The 22215-nt window shown below is 39.0% G+C and overlaps 3 long non-coding RNA genes across 6 annotated transcripts in view; 2 read left to right on the top strand and 1 right to left on the bottom strand.

Moving 5' to 3' along the window:
• The window catches only part of LOC117070889, a 39277-nt gene extending 32424 nt beyond the window's left edge, over positions 1–6853 (top strand). Inside the window, exon 5 of the long non-coding RNA XR_004432089.1 lies at positions 6700–6853. This is a non-coding gene — a long non-coding RNA (uncharacterized LOC117070889). The remainder of the gene's footprint in view (positions 1–6699) is intronic.
• LOC117070890 overlaps positions 1–22215 on the bottom strand; it is a 749288-nt gene that overhangs the window by 493486 nt on the left and 233587 nt on the right. The window lies entirely within an intron of this gene.
• LOC117070891 lies at positions 7194–14151 on the top strand. Its single transcript, XR_004432094.1, has 3 exons — positions 7194–7399; positions 10489–10669; positions 13563–14151. It is a non-coding gene; the product is annotated as an uncharacterized LOC117070891 (long non-coding RNA).

Raw genomic sequence — 22215 nt, 5'->3', positions numbered from 1 at the left:
TGGAATGAGTTGAAGTTTAGATACACTCAGGGCTACAGTTTAGCTCTTTCTTCTTGCATTATTTAGCATATAGAAAAGGCAAAGCAAGACAAGTCAAAATACAAATTGTTCCTAACTCATATGTGCACATCAATGAGCTGATGTGTATATGAAATAACACCTTTTTTTACATATAACTTCCAAGTCATTTGAGCTAAAAATAAATCTACCATTGACCCCAAGCAGGAAGTCAGACACATGAAAAATTGCTCTGTACCTCTACATAGGTGCATTCTTCAAGCAAACATGGAATTGGATACAACTTTCCTCTTGATCAGTACAAAGCAGGGAGAAGATATCATTTAAATATTGTGGATTATCTATAACTCTCTGACTATATAACCTCAGATAGATTACAGTAAGACAGGACTAGTTACAGGGCTGTTATTTTTCCATACTACCAAAACATCACTAATCACAGAAGCACTTCTGCTCAAACAGAAAAGCACAATGTTACAATTTTATTATTTAAAGATCTTGAAAACGGTTGGTAGACAACATTATCAGTCACCTCCAGACAGTGGGAGGAGAATGGGGGAAGAAGTATCAGATAGAGTTAGAATTATCAAAAACTTACAACAAATAGATAATAATATTATTTCCCTCCTAGAATGTTTGTTCTAAATACAAGTGCCTTGTTTACCTATGATTAACACAATACTAGAAGGCATTCTATAACCTCAACTAATCCAAATCCTACCTGCTTGACTAATAATGGCAGGAGCTAGATTTTTCTTTTATCATTTCACAATCGGGTTGGCAAAAATTGAAAAGATGTAATAATGAAAAGCAGAGAAAAATACTCCCAAATGACATAAAAATGCATTTGGAAGTTGCTTGGCTTATTCAAGATAAACGCCTCGGAAAAATTAGCCCTGGTATCATGGAAAATATTTTTGAAATTTTGGTGACTCCTTGTTCTTCATGAAGAAAATAAATCATGGTATCGATGGAACAGAAAACACAAGGGAATTTTCAATGAAATGTTTTCTTTCTTTTTCACTGATGCAATATTTGAAATGGGAGCACAGGGCATATTTCTAAACAAAGTAGTTTCCAACAAGCATAGCTCTTTTCAGTAAATCACCTGTGGTCTTACGAACAAATAATTGTAGACATCAAATTAAAAGATGTGAACTCGACATCTGAACTGTGGTCTTTGTGACTGATTAAATAATGTATCAGTCTTCACATGTTCTTTATTCACATTCAAAGCACTCTAATGAGAGTGAAACATTGCTTAGGTTTTGTTAGGACATTACCATACTTTGTAAATCTTCATACTTTATGAAGTAATGACCTCTTTATTACCTCGGTAGAAAGGTCTGCATTCATTTATCACACGGTAAAACTGGTCTTGATCCTTAAAGAAACTAAGCAAGGAGGGAGAGCTCTGTTGTTCTGTTGGTGGGGCTCAGCCTGTTCTTCCTCTTTTCCAACAATCACACTTATTTCCAGGAAAGAGGTAAAAGCCTTTGTTGAAATCTCATGGATTCCAGATCAGACCGAAGTCCACAACACTTCCTTTCCCCACCCAGGGGCTACCTCTTGGTCACATTACCTCATATATATATATATATATATATATATATATATATATATTAAAGCTCTCTTCTCTTTAACTTGGTAGCATGGGAAAATTGTTCTGGTTATCACAGCTAGAAAAAGCAACCCCCTGCTATGTGATAGAATTTTGATCAAGCAAAGGCTTAAGGCTGGACATGGCAGTGGTTTCTATTTAAATATTTATAAATGTTTGCTACGTCTCATGAATTCCTGCCTTCGGCATGAGCACTTTCCATGTGAGGCTCCCCTTGGTGTGCTGAGCTTGTAGGACAGTTAACCTCCATGGGATTGTGTTCCAGAATTAGCTATTCTGCTTTCAGAAAGTGGCCCTCAGGAATAAAACTCATGCAGCAGGATTGAAACAAACTTTGGATACAGAAGCAACAAAACTAAGAGCACTTAAGAAAATATTAGTTATAAATCAAGCAAAATTCCTACTGGTCATATTTAGTATATCAAAATAGAATATAATAAAATGTGTGGGTGCTTCAAAATTACTTATCAGAACAGCAGAAGGAGATATCTTACACCTTTCCATGAGTTGTTTTCATTACCCTTTCTCTGATGTTCACCAATGCATAGCAAATCATTTCAAAGTATGGAAAATGAAATCAATGAATATTCAAACTGGCTATTTCAGGTATGGCAATGAGTTAAAACCAAGGTATATATTTTTCTTGGTTTTATGTTTTCCTTAGTATTTCAGCTCTATTTTTTTAGATGATATACTATGTGCTTGGTAGTTCTCAGTGATCAAAAGAAACAGAAACCCTTGCTTTCGCAGAGTTTCATAGTTTCTTTTCCTATGTGTTTAGTTAGCAGTGTTGATATAGTCCAGGGACTCCTAGAAACACCTGTTGTGTTGCTTTGGTGCTCAGATGCTGTTCATCTTCCATGGCACCTGTATTTTATCTGCATGCAGGTGAGTGGCATGTATGGGAAAAGAGGAGAGCTAGACGCATGCACTGCAGAATATAGGGATCTCTATTTTAAAAAAAAATCTCTCAATTCTGTGAAAAGACAGCACAAACAAACTAAACCTCAATGCAGCACCATAGCCCATGTAGGCATTCTGTTCCTTTAGATCTAAGGTGAAGCTGGAGAGTATTGGTATGGTTTTGTTCGGCATTACAAAGAGAAGGTAGAATTCAGAGTCACACAGACCAGGGATGCATTCCAGTTTGTGGCCCAAGGTACATCCAATAAACTCTTTGGGTCTCGGTTCCTCAACTCTTATGAGAATTTAACATCGTTTACTTTGTGGGTTCTATGTCTATTTTCTTCATTTATGCAAAAAGTATTTATTGAACATCTGGTGTGTCCTTTTAGGCACTGCTCTAAGTGCTGGGGATATAACAATGAAGAAAATAGTCAAAAATTCTTGCCCTTGTAGAATTTACAAGGAGAGAGAGAATTTTACTAATTAATGTAGAAAAATTGGATTCACTCGTAGCAACAACAACAAAAATGGATTTTCCCGTAACAAAAACTGAAGCAAAATGCTGTTCTGAAATCTTCTTAAAGTAACATCAGAAATTAGTATGCACCTATCATGTATAGCCTCATTATGTTCTACTTTGTCTTGCTATGCATATGAGCTCAGCCAGAGTACTTCTCAGAGAGGATACCATGTGGATGCAAATAAGAGCAAAGAAAGCACCAAGTAGTTACAATGGTCCTTGCTGGGCATTCAGGAAAGCTAATTATTTGAGAGAGAAACAAGCCTAGGAAAGACATTTGGGATTAGGTGAAAAGTGTACCCCTCCAGGGAGCGAGAAGCCATTCCATGCCCAGGCTGTCCATCCCTCCACCTCAGGATGTCATTGCCCACGGGCCCTTACTTTACTTCTTGATTTTTTCAACCTCTCTTTAAAGTTTTTTCCTATTTTCCAAAACTTCGAAACCACGCCCAAAGGAATATTGGCTGTGAAATCAATGAATGTGTGTCTCGGTTCGATCAGCCAGGCTGTTTCTCTTAACACATTCCCCTGACATGATTCTGAAATAAATTCACATCACAGTGCTTTCTTGACCATCAAGTCACACAGAAATGAAACTAGTCTGAAAAGATTTACTTTTCAGAAGGCTATTTAAGTTACTACTAGAATTTTTCTAGAGTCTTTTCTAGTTCCAAAGTACACATATATGAGTTATCTTTTTCTTTTCAAAATGAATTTTCTGGTTATATTCCACTGTAAATCCCCTTTGGAAGTAGACAGGATGTGTAAATAAATTATATGAGAAATTATTGTTACTTTTGCCTAGGTTTAGGGGTTTATATAAATTCTGAGAATAATGAAGTGATTCTATACCATGTAATCTGTGAATCCCATTCTTTGCCTAAGATGTGACATGCCATGAGACTTTGCTGATGTGAATGGATACTATATATCCTATGTTCTTTTTCAATCACTTATTCTCCTACCTTATCGTGCCTGTTTTATTTTCTTGCCCCATGTAATGTTCTCTCTCAGTCTCTGAGGACTTAATAGCTTCATAAAGGCAAGGATCTTTAAATTTTTTTTCTGTTTTATTCATTGCTTTATATCTAGAGCCTAAAACGATGTCCGGTATACTATAAACTCTCAATATTTATTGACTGAATGCGTTTAGGTTTTTAACTTTAGATGATGATAGCTAATATATATCTAGCCACTAGTATGTGCCAAATACTCTTTTAAACACTTTACATGTATTAACTTATTTAATCCTTAAAATAACCCACACAGGCACAGAGAGAATATAAATTTGTTCAAGTTTATTGGCAGAAGCAGGATTTGAACTCAGGCAGTCTGCCTCTGAGTCATTAACCACTGTACTATTACCGACTCTCTAGGATAGCATAGTTGGTAGAGAAAAAACATAAATGTTTTCCTTGATTTTTAATATAAATTTTTAATGTTATATTTCTAAGTTATTTTATTAAATTAATTTAAATATATATTCATTTATGCACTGACTATATATTACAAATTTGTGGTTCAAAATTCAAAAGGTACAAAGAGATATAAAAGGAAAAGTCTCTCTCCTCACTCCTGTTCTTGTGCCAACCAGTTCTCCTTCCGAGAGGCAGCCAACAGCTTGTTCAGGTCTAATTCTGGCTCTGCACTCTCCAGACATGTAACTTCAGGCAGAATAATTAACCTTTCTGTGCCTTGGTTCTCTGGCCTGAAAAATGGGGATAATCAAATACCTCCCACATGGAGTTTTTATGAGAATTAAGTGAATATTTGTAAAATGCTTAGAATGGTACCTGTCACAAAATAAGTGCCAATAATTATTTGCCACTATTAATTTTGTGAATCCTTCCAGATAGTTTACCCATCTGCAAGATATATACATATATATATACACACACACACACCGCTATACATACTCCTTTTCCACTCCTCCAGCCATTTTTTAAATAAATACAATTATGCACCTTGCTTTTCTCACATTTTAATTACAAAGTAAGTCTGCAAATACATTTTCTTCTGATAACCCACTATCAGCCTTTCTGATGTGTGTCTTCTTGGCTTAAAGAAGGATAACTATGGTTTCCTGCTACTTTTTTTTTATTATTTCTCATTATTGTGATGGATACTGTCGGCGAATAGCCATTCTGAAGGCAACATGAGATGGGTAGGAATTAACAAAGTCAGTTATGAAAAATGAGTGATGGTATAGATTGTGACCTTTAGAAGCTGGTTTTGGTCTCTGATCCAGGTGGTTGTGTCAGCACCAAGAATTTCTGTATCAGGAGCTTGGGTAGTAGCAATGATCTGACAAGAAAGTGGCGCTGGGGGACTTGTCTTAGAGTTGTATTTGCGTAGAAAACATACTGTTTCAACTAGTTTTAACACATATATGGAGTGGGGGTGCTTGCTAATGGAAGCTGTGAAGGACAGGCATTATGTCTGCCCCCCTCCCCTTCCCATCAAAGCATTCCTTGGCCCTACCCCTGCCTCATGACACTGTTGCCCTTGGATCTACCATTTGGAAAAACAATACAAAATGAAAAAAAAACAAACAACAACAAAAAAAAAAACCAGAGAAACAAAAGATCCATTTTCCTGATAGGCACCCTGCCTGTAGAAGAGGAGCTGCAGCTTTGGTCCAGTCGGGAGGGCAGGACAACCCCAAGTAGAGAGCTACTGCGAGAGAGAAGAAGAAAAGCAGGGGTTTTAATTACAACTGCATTTTGATAGGAAGGGTAGTTGATCATACAACAGGTGAAGGAAGGTCTTCTAGAGCATGTAAGGTCCCAGACACTGGCTGTGAGCCAAATCCTCTCTCAGCTGCTCTCTGTGGTTTAGTGACTCAGCATTACAGAGGCATCCTGTTTCAGGGAACAAAAAGATTTTAGCTGCCAGCAGAGAGCACCACATACATTAGAATGGTGGGGACTGCCACCTCCTTCCAGAACAGGGGTGAGGGTGGTGGTGCATGGGAATGGAAGCCCACATTCACTGATGCATTTTTGCTCCCTCAGATCCTGTCTTAGTCTTAGGAAAGGAAGTGAAGTTTCAAGGACAGTCCAGAACTGCTTTTTCTCTCTGGGCTCAAGTGAGAGAATCTTGCAGTCCTCAAAGATTTTAGGGCAGGAACAATTTGTCTTTCCAACACAGTTTGAATGGTTTTTAGGTCACAAGTTATCCAAGAACATCAGGGAAACTTTGCAGTTCTGCACTGACTCTCTGGTAAGGAAGCTCCAGAGAGACTGTGCCATGTGATGTCCCACATCAGTAGCCTGGAAGCCACAGAGTAATCCCAGACCCGACTCCCAGTTCCTTTGTCCTCTGAGGAGCTTTTCGGTCAAAGAGCCCTCATCCCAAATTCAGCCTTGTTGACCTTTTTCAAATTCAGTACTGAAAGGCTTAAAGAGCAGCAGGAAGTCCCCAGGGAAGGTCAGCATCACCTTCAGGGGCTGTTGCTTTGCTGGTTCTGTGCACAAAGTGCTCTGCACATGCAATGTAGACACTACATGTTTCTGAGCTGCTACAGCTGCTCTGAAAAAACGGGCTTCCCCACTCCCGGGGAATCGAAACTACACAGTTTCACTCTGTCTTGTTTTGTTGTCAGCTGGCTTTCAGCATTCCCTTGTCCCCACAGAAACCTGAACATGGATCCCTTGCACGAGTGTTGTACAATGGGAGCTTTCATTCCTGCTTTGGCACCTGCAACCCTGGGTTAACAGTACCATGGAGTGGAGAAAGCGTTTACCAAAGAGTGCGGTGCTGCTATCCCACCCCGTGCAGCAGTTGAGCAGAGGCAAGTAGCAGGGCTATGTGTGCTCGCAGGGAAGGAGGGGAGATGAATCACGGGAGAACCATTCCCACTGCTACCCTGAGTACTCGGAATGTCAACTACAAATGTATTGTGTCAGGCAAAATGATACCCAATGTTTACCCCTAACATGTTCTGGGCTTCCAGGGGAAAACAGACCACAGAACCAAATGTACCAGCCAGGGTTCTTGGTTACAAGCCACAGAATCCATTCTTAATCAGAAGGCTGGTTCTGGAGCCAGGCTTTGAGGTCTCCATTCTGTCTTTATCTGTTACTAGCTGTAGGACCTATAAACCAATTATTCAACCACTCTGGGCTTCAGATTTTCATTTGTCAGATGAAGGCAGGAGGATTAAAGCATTGAATATATGTGAACTAACTGGAGCAGGGCCTGACTCATATTAAGCATTCTGTTAACCATCATCACCATCACCACTACCACCACCACCGTCGTCGTCATCGTCATCATCATCATCATCAATTTATCCTCAGTCAGAAGGCCATGGAAGCAGATTCAGAAAATGGGTAGGTATTAAGGGAGGATGAGCAGCAGGATTAATAGCAAAGTTTATGCTGCAGAAACAGCCTGATGAGAATGCTGCCACAGGCACCACTGCCACGGCTTACGGTAGACACCACTGCCATCTCAGCTACTCACCTCTATGGTCACTACTGAACACTGCTATAGTGAAATCAATTATCAATTCAGTTTTTCTCCACTTACTCAAAATTTGAAATCTTATATGGAAGCAAATATTTGCCAAAGTCCAATTTACCTGTCTGAGACCCTTATGTCAGGGTTGAACAAAAATTGCATCTCATTCATTCTGTTTTCTGTACTGGGAAGTTGTGTTCTGTCTCCTATAAAGGCTCACACAACAGGGGGTTCTTCCATTGTAGGGCAGACAATACTAACAACCCCAAATTCAAAATGGGCAAATGTCCATACACAATGAAAAGTGCTGTAATAATGGTATGACGCTATGGCTACAGTGGTCACTGCTTCTTCTTGGGGAAGTCGGGAGCTCTCTCCTAAGCCTGCTCTCTTCTAGGGCCTGCCTGGCTCAATGGATGAACACTTCACTCATTCAATTGCATAAGCTAGAATCCCAGTTATCATCCCTGACACCTGTCTCTCCCTTACCCCACATAGCCAATCCATCACACAGCATCCTTTCAATGTCACTGCCTGAAGTCATTTAAATCCACCTCTTTCCTTCTACTTCCTAATCCAGGCAACCACTATTATGCAGTTAGACTATTACAGTAACCTCATCACAGATCTCCCTGCCTTGTCTCTGACCTCTCTCCAGTCTGTTCTCCTACAACAACTACAGTGATTGGTTCAAAATGCATACCTGAGAATCTATTATCCTTGCAGTTTAATGGTTTCGTAAGTCTCAGGTTAAAGACAAACTCATTACCATGCTCACATGGTCTTGCCTGCTTTGGTTTTCACTCTTTTTAAATTCAAACGTCCTGTGCTGTCATTCACTGTACACCAGACACAGTGCTCTTCTTCTTGACCCTATTCTACACATGCTTCCTCTTGCTACAAAGCCTTGTCCTACCTCAGGCACTTTCCTCCCATCTTTTCCTGTTTATCCCTATCATTAGTTGGTGCTCAGATCAAGTATTACTTCTTCAGGTGAGCCTTCCCTGACCCTGGAAAATCGTCTTATTCCAGATCCTCAACGCATCCTGAAACTTTTCTACACAAACATTCATCACAATTGTGCCATTTATCATTTATTGATTATTTACATAACACATGAAAGCAAGGACCATGTCTGACCATTGCCTAGCAAATCCCATTTGTTGAGGGAATTAATGAATGAAAACATAGCTTCTTATTGGAGGTTAAATTTATCATTGATTTTGAGGCCTGATTGAGAGTTTGATGCATGGAGAAGAGGAGTAAAAGCATTTCAAGAGTAGAAACAGGGGATTCAAACGTCCCCAGATATACAAGGAAAGGGTGTATTTGGAGAAAGTTTAGCATGGCTGTTGTACAGAGTGAGTGGAGGTAGACAAGAGGGAGAAGGAAAGCAGCACATAAGGCTAGTGAGGACCATTTGCAAAGGACTTTGAATGTGTGATAAGGTGTTGAGATGCACTTTTCTCTGTGTTTATGGAGATAATCTGTATGCCTGAGCAGAGGAAAGTCATAATCAGAAATGCAAAATGAGAGCTGAGGTAAAGACATATGTTTGTTATTTAAATTTGTAAATACCAAGTTAGCAAATATACCTACTTCTACAGCAAAATTTTGGTCATTCATTATAGAATTAAAGGTTAAAGGAGGTTTACATTTCAAAATGCCTAAAACAATGTTGAAATACCTGTTTCTAATAAGTGCAATCTTAACTATCAGATTTTTTATTCCGTGCCTCCAATAACTGTCCCCCAAATAATTGCTATTTATATTCCAGTGAACAGATGTCATGTGACCAGCTGGAAAAAATTAGTTGTATATAACATGATCAATCCATAGAATGCCTCTAATTTAAGTTCAACACAAGTGTTTCCTATTAGGCTGATGATAATAGCTGTGGTAAGATTTGGTACCACACAGTTCTTAAAATAAAACAGCTCTTCTCAAGTGTTTTGGTCTCAGTGCCCCTGTACATGCTAAAAGATTATTGAGGACTTCAAATAACTTTTGTGTATGTGGGTTATGTCTGTGGATTTTTATCATACCAAAAACTAAAGCTTAAATTTTAAAAATATTATTTATTTTAAAATAAACCCATTATATGTCAGCAGAGCTAATATGTGTTGTGACGACAGGTGTATTTTCTAAAACAAAAAAAAACTAATTAGAAGATAACTGGATTCTTATATCAGTTTCTGTATTTAATCTGTTATGATCTGCTCTTCTGGTTGGAAAGGGGAGGAGGGTTTTAATGCCTTTCTCAGATAATGATGACACTGCAATCTGACAAGCAGTAGTTCTTGAGTATCAGCTGCAATATGGAACATGAAACCATGTCAGTGAACCATTCATACTCTGTTACACTAAAACTCGCTGGTCTGTTTTAAACTTTGAACAGAGATTTTTACCCCTACAGGATTGTGTAACACCATAAATTGGTCATTTGGAAAACACTTGTTCACTATTTTGTGCAGGTCTCCAACATTTTGACAAATTTCATTACACCATATCAAAAAATCACATTCATTATTATTGCCACTAACCTTACCAGAACAAATTTAAATGCTGCAAAGCTGTCAAGCTATTGGTGACAGATGTAAGTTCTAAAACATAATTTTACTTGAAAGTTTAAATTCTGTCATTGGCAACAAATTCCATTCTGTTGAAATAACAAGCTAACTTTGTTAATTTTGAGAAAATATCCGCGAAAGACCCAAGTCAGAACAGCTATCATTTGTCATTCTTTTAACGAAAATGGTGTGCCATGAAAAAAAATACCTAATTTGACTTGGAACTCAAATAAGCACACAATTTTTTTTAGACAACCATGATACTTCAACCTACAGCACAAGTGTATGTTTATGTGTTACTTCCCATTTTGTCACACAGAATAGTAAAAAAGGTATTCTCAATGTCAAAATTTAACAAAATTTATCATTTATTTTTCCTGCTTCATCAGGTCATCTTTAAGTAAAAGCCATCTGATATTTTACTGCAAGCATGTGGTAGTGAAGAAGACAATGACTGCTAGCATGGTTTGTGCCACTGGCTTGATTTCCGCTCAGGCACCAGCAGTCTTACCCACCATTGCTTTGGTGCAGTCGGTGGAGATGCCAACAGATCTAAAGCACAAGTAGTATGTAAGTATTATTATGAAAGGAGCTTGGACCTCATACACCACCCAGAAAGATCTTGGTACATCCAGGGATCTGTGGATGACATTTTGAGTACCATTGAAATAGGAATTAATCCCTAGATTAAAATGAAATAATGGGGTTCAGTCCACAGTCTAACCCAATTTATAATTTGACTACGCTCAAAAAATCTACCTTGACATGTGTTTGTTACTTTAAGAGCAATGTGCTGTCACTAAAGAAAATGATGACAAGTCAATTTTTTTTTAAAGCATTTTGGTTACTCATCACTTTGGGCCATTGCAAAGGCTGCCTATTGCTAGAAAAGAAAGAAGTCATTTCCCCCACGTCTATGGTTGTTGTCATCAAATGATCCATTTAGTGACTCTCTCAGCAATCAATGGCAGCTAATCACAACGAGTGAGCAATTTTGGAAAGCTGTGCTAACTGTCATTTTGACAACCAGCTTTTCAGAAGACCAGAGCTGAACAGGAGAGTAATGGGGGAATATAGGCATTCCCACATTAATTGGAGAAGTAATACTTCCAGCAACAACACTATTGGCAACATGATGTTTTCTCTAGTGATTCACTTCATAACACGTGTTTATCCTGACAGAGCAGGGAAGTATACACCTATGCCCTTATCAAACTGACATGTGTAGAAGTCAGATTTAGCCTTTTCAAGAGAATTGCCCAGCCCATGCTAAAAGCTATAGTAGAAAGTCAGCTGACTCATCCAGAGCATTTTTTAACTCGCCAACAAGCAGAGGCAGGAGCAGAGCGTGTCAAAGGCCATTTGAGAGCAGTTATGCCAACTGGGCAGGCACAAGCCATGCCAATTTTTGTGGTTTCTCCAATTCGTGTCAGAACAAGGGCTTGACTCTCAGTTTCCCACACTGGGTGGGTTTCTCTGAGTTATGCCCATTGCATGAGTGTAACAAGGTGATCTGATTCATCCATGGTCACGAAGTAGGGAAAGAAAGATTATTTTTCTATTTCAATGGTATAAGGGCATAAAAACCATGCATTGGTCCCATATCAGTAGATAATCAATGGTAAAGCATAAGTACGCAGCCTTGGTGTGGAGAGGGGCACATGCTACTCATTCTTATTTTTTCAGAGTCATCGTACTTGTCTTTATGTTTGAGCTTGTAGCTGTGCTGCCATGAGGAATTAATGTTAGATTCTTGAGCACTTTCTTTCACCTATTTCTCAGTGTAGGTGTAATGCTCTGTTTACTGTGCTAGGTATGTCCTAGAAAGTCAAATGATTCAGTCAAACCAGCACCATCAGAGTCAGTGTGATCTTCCATAAGACATATCTGATCATAAAGCCCCAAACTTACAAATAAAGGGGAGGGGGCCTGTTGGCTAGCCTGGCATAGATCCCATAATCAGGGCCTTGTTGACCTCTATCATTGCATCCCCTTCACTTCCTCATTTGTCACAGGTTTCAGATACGTGGATGTGTCTGCAGGATCGTAGACGCCTTCTTGAACACATTTGCCTGGTGGCAGGAGCTAAGTCCTGGCAGAAGTCAGGAAGCAGGTCTAACGGGCATCAGCAGAGAAACTAGGAATGCTAACCATTGTCTCTATCTCTTTCAGAGCTGTCTCTCTTCATTTCCAAAATTGAAAGATTTTTACTTCCCCCACCTCATTTATACATTTCATTGGTCATTGTAGGCCTTCTCATGATATAAAAAATAATGACCATTACCTCATTGATAAATAGGTGGATCAAAGTCTTTATGTATAGCTACATATCTGATTTTTCCCCTTCATTATCTCAATACCAAAATCAAGACAAGTTATGGGTTGGGTAGGGGAACGAGGATGGGAGGGGCTTGCCTTCCAGGCAGGATGAGAAGCCTTGCCGAGGTCAGGTTGCTTTGCTATCAGAGTCCATGCTCTGACTTCAGGCATGTCAGGTCTTTGGCAGTCTCTCCTCTCTGGTTTCCCCTCAGTTAATCCCATCCTGGTCAAGTTTGTTGGGGTGGGGGTGGGGGGGCTGTTAGGATCCAAAGAAGCACTAAATAAACGTTGATTGAGGCAGCCTGTCCTAATGATGGCAATTATGACTCTGATTTTTTTCTTTTAAGCCATAAAAGCACTGGATGTTACAGATGGAAGGGATTTTCAGTAATTTTTTGGAGGAAGAAACTGAGTCCCTGAGAGGCAAAGTGTATAGTTTGATTACAAGTTCTCCCTAGTAGGAGAGGCGAGGAATCAACCAAAAGAGCAAGAAAAGAAGCCCGTATAGTAATGAGCTTCGGCTGCCTGCACCTCTTCCAGCCACAAAAGGAAAAAAAAAAAAAATAAGAAAGCTGCCTCTATTCTACTTCTTTTCAAAGCTGCCCAGCTGTTAATATTTTAGTAAATAAGAAGCAGTGTCCAAATTCTCATTCAAGTTCTCCCATCCATTGAGTTAATAATCTAAATTATAAGAATATTTACTTTTTCACAGCATTAAGTAAACTTTCACTTAATGGAAAAACATGGCTCATAAACATTTGTATTCTTCCCAAACTAATCCATATGACAACATGCTTATCTTTCTTCCCTGGGGTAGGAAACCAGGAGACCTTATGAAAATATATGAATACAGGTGCACGGATATGTTTTTTCCATGTGGTAGCTCAAATATGGTTCTTCCACCTCAATCTCAAACTCTCCAGATTGCAGACATCTTACCTACACACCAAACTAGCATTTATTTTACCAAGGGCACTACTTCCCCTTTTCTATCCCTTATTTCAACAGACAGGAGAAGAATATCCAGATAAAGACCTCCAGGCAAATGCACTAGAGAAACTATAAAAGACTCTGAGGATGTTTGACGCCTTGAGTCTCTATGCTGATGCCATCATCTCACTTCCTGATCTCTGATCTTTTCCAGGACTCGGCTCCCTATACCCAGTGAATATATATTTTCACAACTGTGATCACAGCCCTGGCTAAATAGTGCTCCTGGTCTTTGTAGGCAAAATGTTTTCTCCAGCTTTCTGCTAGTTCTTAGAAGCCAGTGTGAAGGAAAAGGGAGGTCATGAAGCATCACTCCAAGCTGATCATCTATTCAGTTGTCTTGAGAATTATGTAGAATAAAATAACTGTCTTCCTGAGTGATAAATGTCTAAGACTTTGTCCCAAAGTTGGGTGTTCTCTGAGGAATTGCTGGAGACACTATTGCCCCCTGTGGCTAGGTAAGCTTTCCAGACACAATCCAAGGGAAGCAAATGCCTTTGGTGAAGGAGGAGAGACTCCTACGTGGCATGGGGACCAGTAGCTGAGAGTGGCTGTATGGATAATTCACACCAAAAGTGCTCCAAATGCTACTTTCATCTAAATGGACTATAAGGGTTGTCATCAGGCCAGGGAAATGCAGCTATTTCAAATCTGAATTTCATAGTATTAGCATTGCATCAAGCCAAAAAGATTAGGAAAGTAAATGAGTGTAATTTTTCTAAAGCAGAATGTTTGCTAAAAACAGGCAGGTCTCTAAGAAGAAAAAGAGATAGCAGTTGAAATTCTTTTGTAAATGTAAATGTATAATTTACATTAAACTCTTTCCTATGTATTATAGCTTTTGAGATATGCTATTTAGTCTTAAGAGAACTGGTTACCTCATTTGGAATGACTCAATAAAGAGATCTTAAATATTTAACCCTGATCTTGGTATAAATGTACAACAGCTGGTTTCATTTTAAGAAATTTTGACTTTTGTTAAGCAAAACAATTCTGAGAGTGCATTTTCTGACAAATTCATATGATTAACCTCAACATTCTGTTGATAATATATAATCACACGGGGAAAAAATGCATAAAAGCAGGATAACTTACTTAATTCACAAATTCTTTGTCATTTCCCAAAGAGTGAGCTTCACATCTGGAAAAGCTCATGCAATTAAATAGTATGTCCAAGAAAAGATCATCTGAAGGAATTCCAAATATACGTTTTTTTTTTTTGGCATTGCATTGCTGGTTGTATCTAATGGAGAGCATTTGAACACAATAAGTCAAGGGACAAATTTTTTAAAAGACTTTGTGTTATAGTGTCCTGGGACATGAAGAGACATCCTAAGTCTGCTGGGGGTTGTCCTGTGCCTCAAGGTAAGACTGTACCAAAACAATTCCAGAGAATTCACCGTCTTAAATATTTAGGAAAGGAGCTCTATGCTGCCATTGATCGTGTGTCCTCATTATTTTTTTGCAGCCATGAAGGCTTCCTTTGTTCACAATCTATATCCTTCCTCTTAAGCCCATTTTTTTTTCCTCTCTCTCTCTCTGAGAACAAGGCCACCAGACAAAGTCACAGCCCCAGCAGGCTCCTGCTGCTCTCCAAATTCTTACAACTGCACAATGGTCACTGCAGAGAAAACTCAACTCATTGCTTTGTGGGAGGTCAGAATGAAAATGGCAATAGTTTAGAAGGGAGGAGAAGAGTAAAAATAAGAAAATAGGCGTTCTTCAGCCACAGAAAACATTTTTTGACAATGCTACGGCACAAAATTAGCTAACACACTGCAGGACTTGATTATATGACATTGGAGAAATTATTCCATTTGGCATTTTACTCCCAGCCTTTTTAAGAGAGTTGTATTAAGATCTGGCAGAGGGGAGGGGAGGGGAGGGGAGGGGAGGGGAGGGGAGGGGAGGGGTTGTGTCTGCTTTGCAGCAGGGATTAGGATGATGTATGACAGGAGTTTATGATTCTGCCTCTCAGGTTTTTCTGACCTCCCTATCTAAATAGGTTCCTGCCTTCCCCCATCATTCATATTAACCATCATAGCATTATGCTTATTTTCTGCTTAGCATTTATTACGATCTGTAATTATTATTATTATTTTTTTTTTGAGACGGAGTCTCGCTCTGTCACCAGGCTGGAGTGCAGTGGTGCGATCTCGGCTCACTGTAGCCTCTACCTCCCAGGTTCAAGCGATTTTCCTTCCTCAACCTCCCGAGTAGCTGGGACTACAGACGCCTGCCACCACACCCAGCTGTTTTTTTGTATTTTTAGTAGAGACGGGGTTTCACCATTTTGGCCAGGATGGTCTTGATCTCTTGACCTCGTGATCTGCCAGCCTTGGCCTCCCAAAGTGCTGGGATTACAGGTGTAATTAATTTTTTAAAATTGGTTTGTTGGCCCATCTTCACACTGAAATATTGTTCCAGGAAAGCAGTAACCCTACTTGTTAATCATTTTTATACCTGTATCACAGGCAGTACCTACAGATAATAAATAGGATAAAAGAATAAATGTGTAAACAAATGCTATCCCCAGATCCCAGGCCTCCTTGACTCAATTGCTTTAGAAGACTTTATTTCCTACCCACCCATCCCTCCGTAGCAGGAGCCTCATGAATCATATTTGTCAGCATTGCCTTTCATTAATGGATAACTATGGACAGAGTTCTCCTTGCAGTTCTCTGTGTGAGCCCAGCCAGCCAACACCCCACAGTTAAAGCTTGCAGTTGTTTGGTGTTTAACTTTGAGCACATCGATGGACTCAAGTTTCTGTTTGCAAAGTCAGACCACAGAAATTAAGTTAATTGAGACATTATGGCAAAAGAATTTTCCTTTGGGGATGAGTTTATAAGCTTCTCCAGTCTTTTGGGATGATTGGCACATCTTTTCTGCCTAATCCTTTCTCTGTGCAAAAATGAAGGAAAAATGATCTGCTATAGAAGAAAGAAACAAAGGACTATGGAGACATTTGATTATCTTTTAAAGTGGGAGATGAACTAAAAACCATTTAATGGCCTCTTTAAGTGAATGGTAGAGGGGGAAAAAAAAGGCTAAAGTTGAAACTAGCAAATCTTTTCTTCAGAAAAGCAAGCTGAAACTTTGGTTGAATAAATAAAATCTGCTATAGCTTATATTAGAAAAGCACATAGGGAGAGTAACCAAAATAAAATTTGCATCTAACAGTTATCCATTAGTTAGAAATTTTTATTTATCATTTTCAGGCTTTGAGTTATATGGTGCTTGTATATTTTCAAATCTTTATTTGCAGATTGCAGTGCATATAGTGTAGTGGGGAGAAGAGTGGGCCTAGCACATAGAGGGGCCCCAAAAAATCTCAGGTAAAAGAATAAAAGTCAAGTAATAAGAAGATTGTCCAATTATCAGTTATGTATAACCTTGGAAAAGTGATGTGACCTCTCAGCGCCTCAAAATCCTATTTTGTAAGATGCTCTCTGCCCAACTCAGAGGGTTGTGTAAAACCCTAATGGCATCATGCATATTAAAAATATATATGTTATAAAGCAGAATTAAATATGAAGTATAATAGTAATATTTTGTAAGAAAATTATGAACCTCACTAAGTTCTTATTCAATATCTATTATATATACTATATGTGATTTTTTTGTTTTCCCAGTTTTTGATATTCTGCAGTTTAAAAAGATGAATACACTTCATTGTAAAATTTTAAATAGGAAAAATGTTTTTAAAAAATTGAAATTCCTTTACCTGATCCCCATTCCAAATACGTTCTCAGAGATAAATCCAGTTGACAGTTTGATATATAATCTTACTGATCTCTTATAGCAGGTATGCCATAAGTTGTATATATTCTTTTTACAAAAATTCAATTACACTATACATATTGCTCTGCATTTCTCAGTAAACACTATCTCATAGATACCCTTTTATCTCAGCACATATAGATCTGCCTCATTGCTTTTAATGGTTTCATAATATTTCATAATGCCATTATTTCTCAATAATTTATAGCAGACGACTCTAACAGCAAAATTTATTGTATCATTTTAAATAGGTTAATGGTGTGGCTAAAGAAGCCTTACTTTCTCAACAGAAATGCCATTTGCATGATTGGCATTTCTAAATCCTTCAGCCTCAGAAAAGATTCTAGAACTTCTCATTTGTGGCTACTTTCAGGGTAGAACAGCTGTTCTTCCTTGTGTCTCACCTGAATATCTGCTGTTCAGATATTGTAAGACTGTTTACAAAATACGATTTGGCAGAGTTTCCTGGATACCGTTTTGGGCAGGACAATCAGTCCTGGTTCCACCTGTTATGATGTTAGGAAAAAGTCATTAAACTTCTCAGTATTGTGCCTTTTTCTTCTTACACAATAGTGTTCCAGAGCTGCTCGTAACCCCTTCATGGGATTGGTGTGAGGCTCAAGGAAACCGCAGAGGTGAAAGCCATTGGGCACCTAAAGAGATGCTACAAGGATCAGAAGCCATCTAGATTCCACAGTTAGGAATGCCTGAGGAGCTATTTGTCCCCATCCTCTCTGTGAGTGCATATTTAATCACCTTGGAAACCCTATAAGACAGGCACTGGTATCTCCAGGTTTATGAGAAAGTGAAGCTTCAGGAAATTAAGAAGACTACCTAAAACCCTATTCATCTTAAATCGGAGTGGAGGGCTTTAATCCTGAATCTACCAGCTCCACATTCTGTGTTTATTCAACTAAGGAAACCAAGTCTTCAATGATCACAGAATCAAGGTGGCTTTCATCTGGCAGTGGTTTCAGGTGAAGTTCCTGGAATCTTACTCTTGGCTGATGGCAGTGCTTCCCGTCCATGGCTTACATTGAGCCCAGAGTATATTTCTCAGTGTAAAATGTGTTCAGGGTCTTCAGGAGGAATAAGTCAGGTATTTACAAGATTTTATCACATTGTGGTCATTCTCATTCACACTAGAGTTAGGGGAGCCCAGCATATGAATTTGAGGGGTTCTGTGGAGCTTTCATTTCTCAAGTGGGCTTTGTGCCAAGCACAATGAAGAGGGCAATGTCCTATTGCCAAAGTGTACCCTTCTGGGGCTACAGAAGCCTGATCAAACGTCATGATGCAATGTGTGGAGCTGCATGATGGAACGAGAGGCCGTGTTTTGCATTCATTGAGAAGGAGCTATTTTTTTAACTCACCTCCGAAAACACCTGTCATTGAAGACATTTTCTAGGTTTCATGAGGCAAAGACATTCCCAAGAGACAGTCTGGTTGTTTGAGTACCCACTACAGGCCTGTTACCAAGGGAAATAAGGGGTCTTCCTTGCCAGGCATGCTGATGCTGTGAGCTTATTAACTGAGTCCATTTGTTCTGTAAAATTCTAAGGTTGTGTAAAGGGTGATTACCCAGGTCCTACTTACCTAAGGTGAGGAGAACACATACTGACAATAGCTCAAGGGGATTCTAGCGCAAAAAATCCAAACAGGGAAAGCAATGACCCTGGTTATTCCTGCTGATGACACCTCACACAGATGACTCACTCTGAGTAATAGCAATAAAATTGACAGTACAATTTTGCTGTCACAATGTAAGAGTTGCCTTTGTAGATCATTGTATTATTTGTTCAGTTTCAGAAGAAACAGATTGGGCCAACTTCTGAAAACAATATTATTTTTCCTAGATGCACTCCAAATTTAGGGTTGCCAGGCCATCAACTAACCTGCAGCCTTTGACACAGTGAGCATGGAGCGGTGTGACCCAGATTAGTGATGCCTGCTTATGACTGTCAGGGCCTGTCATTGTGGGTGGTTAGCTTCCAAGCCTCCCAGGCAATCCGTGAGACATGGACTTACCTCAAACCACCCATGCATGTCTGGCTCCTGCAGGATGGCATGCTCTGACAGCCACCGGGTGCCTGGGCCACCAGGAGGTCCTGCTGTTGCTCTGCCACTGGCACTGCCTCTCCCCATCCTCATCTACATCCATAGAGATGGAAGTCCCACCCTGTTCATCCTCTAAATTCGTCTGCGTTCTCAGGAGCTAAACAAGCAAGGGACTGTGTTCTCACGTGTATCATTTGTTCATGTAACAAAGATGTTTAGAAGACTGTTGATTATCACCCCCTCCAGTCATCATTCTCACATTAATCCTAGCAGTTGGTGATCTGGAGAATGTTCTCAATCTTCTTGAGTTTTACATTTCTATCCTCTAAAGAGGAAAGCGCCTCACAATGTTGTTCTGAGGTTTATGTAATTCTATGAAGTGTTTATAAAGTTTAACAACATAAAAGTTGTTTTTTAGTGGTACTAACAACCAACTAGTATTGGATTTGCCCCATCCATCCAATATTATATTTACACAAAGTAGAGATTTTTACCAAAGAGAGTTATGCAAATCTCTGGTCTATTTGCTATATCTCTGGGGAGATCTAGCTTTCAAAATATCAAAACAGGAGAATATTGCTTCCAACCACTGACTCCTCTGGCCAGCTTTTCACCCAGAGGGAACAATCTGTCCAGATCAGTTTAAGGTGACTTGGAGCTTTTTCTCACCTCCTCTTAGATTCCATCTCTGTGAGAAAGAACCATTGGTGGGCCAAGCTGCGTGTGCTCGGTTGAGAATGTTGATTCCCAATACTTTCTCTCACACTTCACCACCATGAAACTCAACCCTGAGGGATCTTCTCCCAATGTATCAGTGAACAATTCTGGATGGAGTAAGTCAGCATGTTTTGGTCCTCTTTCTTTTAAACCTACCTTAATGATCTGAACCCTTTTCATGAGCTATCTACTTAACAATCATGATAGTTAGTTAAAAATAATCTTAATGAAAAAGAAGACATTTTATTGTCACGATGTAAAAGTTGCCTTCATAAATCATTTTATTATCTATTCATTTTCAGAAAGAATAGATTGGACCAATTTCTAAAGCCAAAATTATTATTCTTCCTAGATGCACCCCAAATTTACTTGATGTAAATTGATATCCAACAATTTTATATAATGTTTAGCAACTTGGACAATTTTACAGAATGTCATTTAAAAGTGGAATTCTCTAGAAAAGCTCCAGTGGAAATGGCATGGTGTTTTATTATTTGTTGATGACATGATTTGTGTATATGATCCTGTTCCCCATTGTGCTCTGGATTCTGGTTGAGATTTCAGTGTTGATTTATCAACTTTCTGGGACCCTCTGCTCAACATGTTCTGTTTGCTCCTCTGGATCCACTCCCTACCCTTCTCTGTTTTTCCTCTGCTCCAGGAGACAGATGGGTCTGTGTAAATAATATCAATGGCTTGTACTCCCTTTGGCTTCCAGTTCTCTTTGGGCAAATGGGAAGACACAGCAGGAGATGAGAAAGAGGAAAGAGAGTGAATTCAGAGAACGTGTTTCCCCAGTCCTTCCCCATGAGGTCACCTCAGGCTAGTTGTGCCTCTCAACAGAGACCTGTGGTCCTCTCAAGTTAGTGTGCTCTACAGGACCCTCTCTTCAGGGCTCCAGCAACCCCACCCTCCTCAGGCCTAGAAGTAATATCTCTTAAAGATCTCCTACAATCCCACCTTTGTAAATAGTCTTCAAAAATAAATGTTTCTTATATTACCCTATTTTGAATGAGTCATTCACAGTTTAAGATTTTGATTGAAACGGACTCTCTAGTTCACATCTTTGTACTTTTTCTTTTATTCTGACTTAGGCTTTCTCTTGTAAATTCTCTAATTCTTTTTCTTTTCTTTAATTGTACTTTTTTTTGTAGCAGTGGAGTCTTGCTATGTTGCACAGGCTGGTCTCAAACTCCTGGCCTCAAGTGGTCCTCCTGCTTCAGTCTCCCAAAGCACTAGGATTATAGGCATGAGCCACTGTGTCTAGCCCCTTTTTACTTTTAAAATATCCTTATAAACATTTTGTTTTAGTGTCACTTTTAAGGGAGGCAAGATATAAACAAGAAATAAAATTTTAGTTATTTGGAACTTTTTAAGACACTTCAAATCTTTTGAAAGACAAGGTAGAGATGAAATCAAGGCAGAGGAAGAAACAAAAAAGGAAAGTAAGAAAGAGTTCCTCAATTTAAAGATATTCAAGGACATCATCACTACCACCATCAACGAAAACCATTTCGTACTCTTTTAATATAATCTAAGCTCTGGAATACACAATTCATATCCACCATGGAGGCCTCAAAGTGATGTCATGAAGCAGGTGCTACTATTGTTCCATTTTACAGATGAAGAAAGTAAGGCTTGGAGGGGTGAAGTAACTGATCCAAGGTCATACAATTCCCAGTAAAGCAGGAATTTAACAGAATTAAGTAAAGCCTTTGTAGTACTGAGTTAGAAATAATCATGCTTTCTCCACTTTTGCTAGTATGAATTATAGCACTCTTGAAAACAAACCAGTAAAATAGATACAGACATTCTAGAGCAAACTGTCAAATCATTATCACTACTATAGTTTAAACCCTTCTTACCAATCTTGATTATTTTCCTTTTTAAACCATCCTGGACCTTAATTAGAATTATAGCTCTTCTTGGTCTTTTGTGCTTAGCCTTTTGACTACCCTTCCATCTGAGTGTCTCCAAGGGTCTATCTCTAAGCTGTCTACTTTCATTCCTTTTTAGCTCCGTTATTGGTGACCTATTTCCTCTGTTAGACTCTTCAACCCTTTCAACTGACCATCTTTGGCAACTTTTTAAGACAGGTATTTTTCTATTTCCTACCATCAGCAGCAACTAGAAACAAAAAGAAATTTGCTTCTGAGAACATAGATACTGATCAATCAGAAGCCAAAACAATTTTTTAGCTTTATTCTTTTCCACTTTTCATCAGCATTCTCTCTTTTGCTAATTTGAAA

Source organism: Trachypithecus francoisi, unplaced genomic scaffold (assembly GCF_009764315.1).
Source record: "Trachypithecus francoisi isolate TF-2019V2 unplaced genomic scaffold, Tfra_2.0 Lachesis_group3, whole genome shotgun sequence".
Classification (NCBI taxonomy): Eukaryota; Metazoa; Chordata; class Mammalia; order Primates; family Cercopithecidae; genus Trachypithecus; species Trachypithecus francoisi.
Note: the sequence above shows the minus strand (reverse complement) of the source record. Positions and strands in the feature narration are given on the sequence as shown.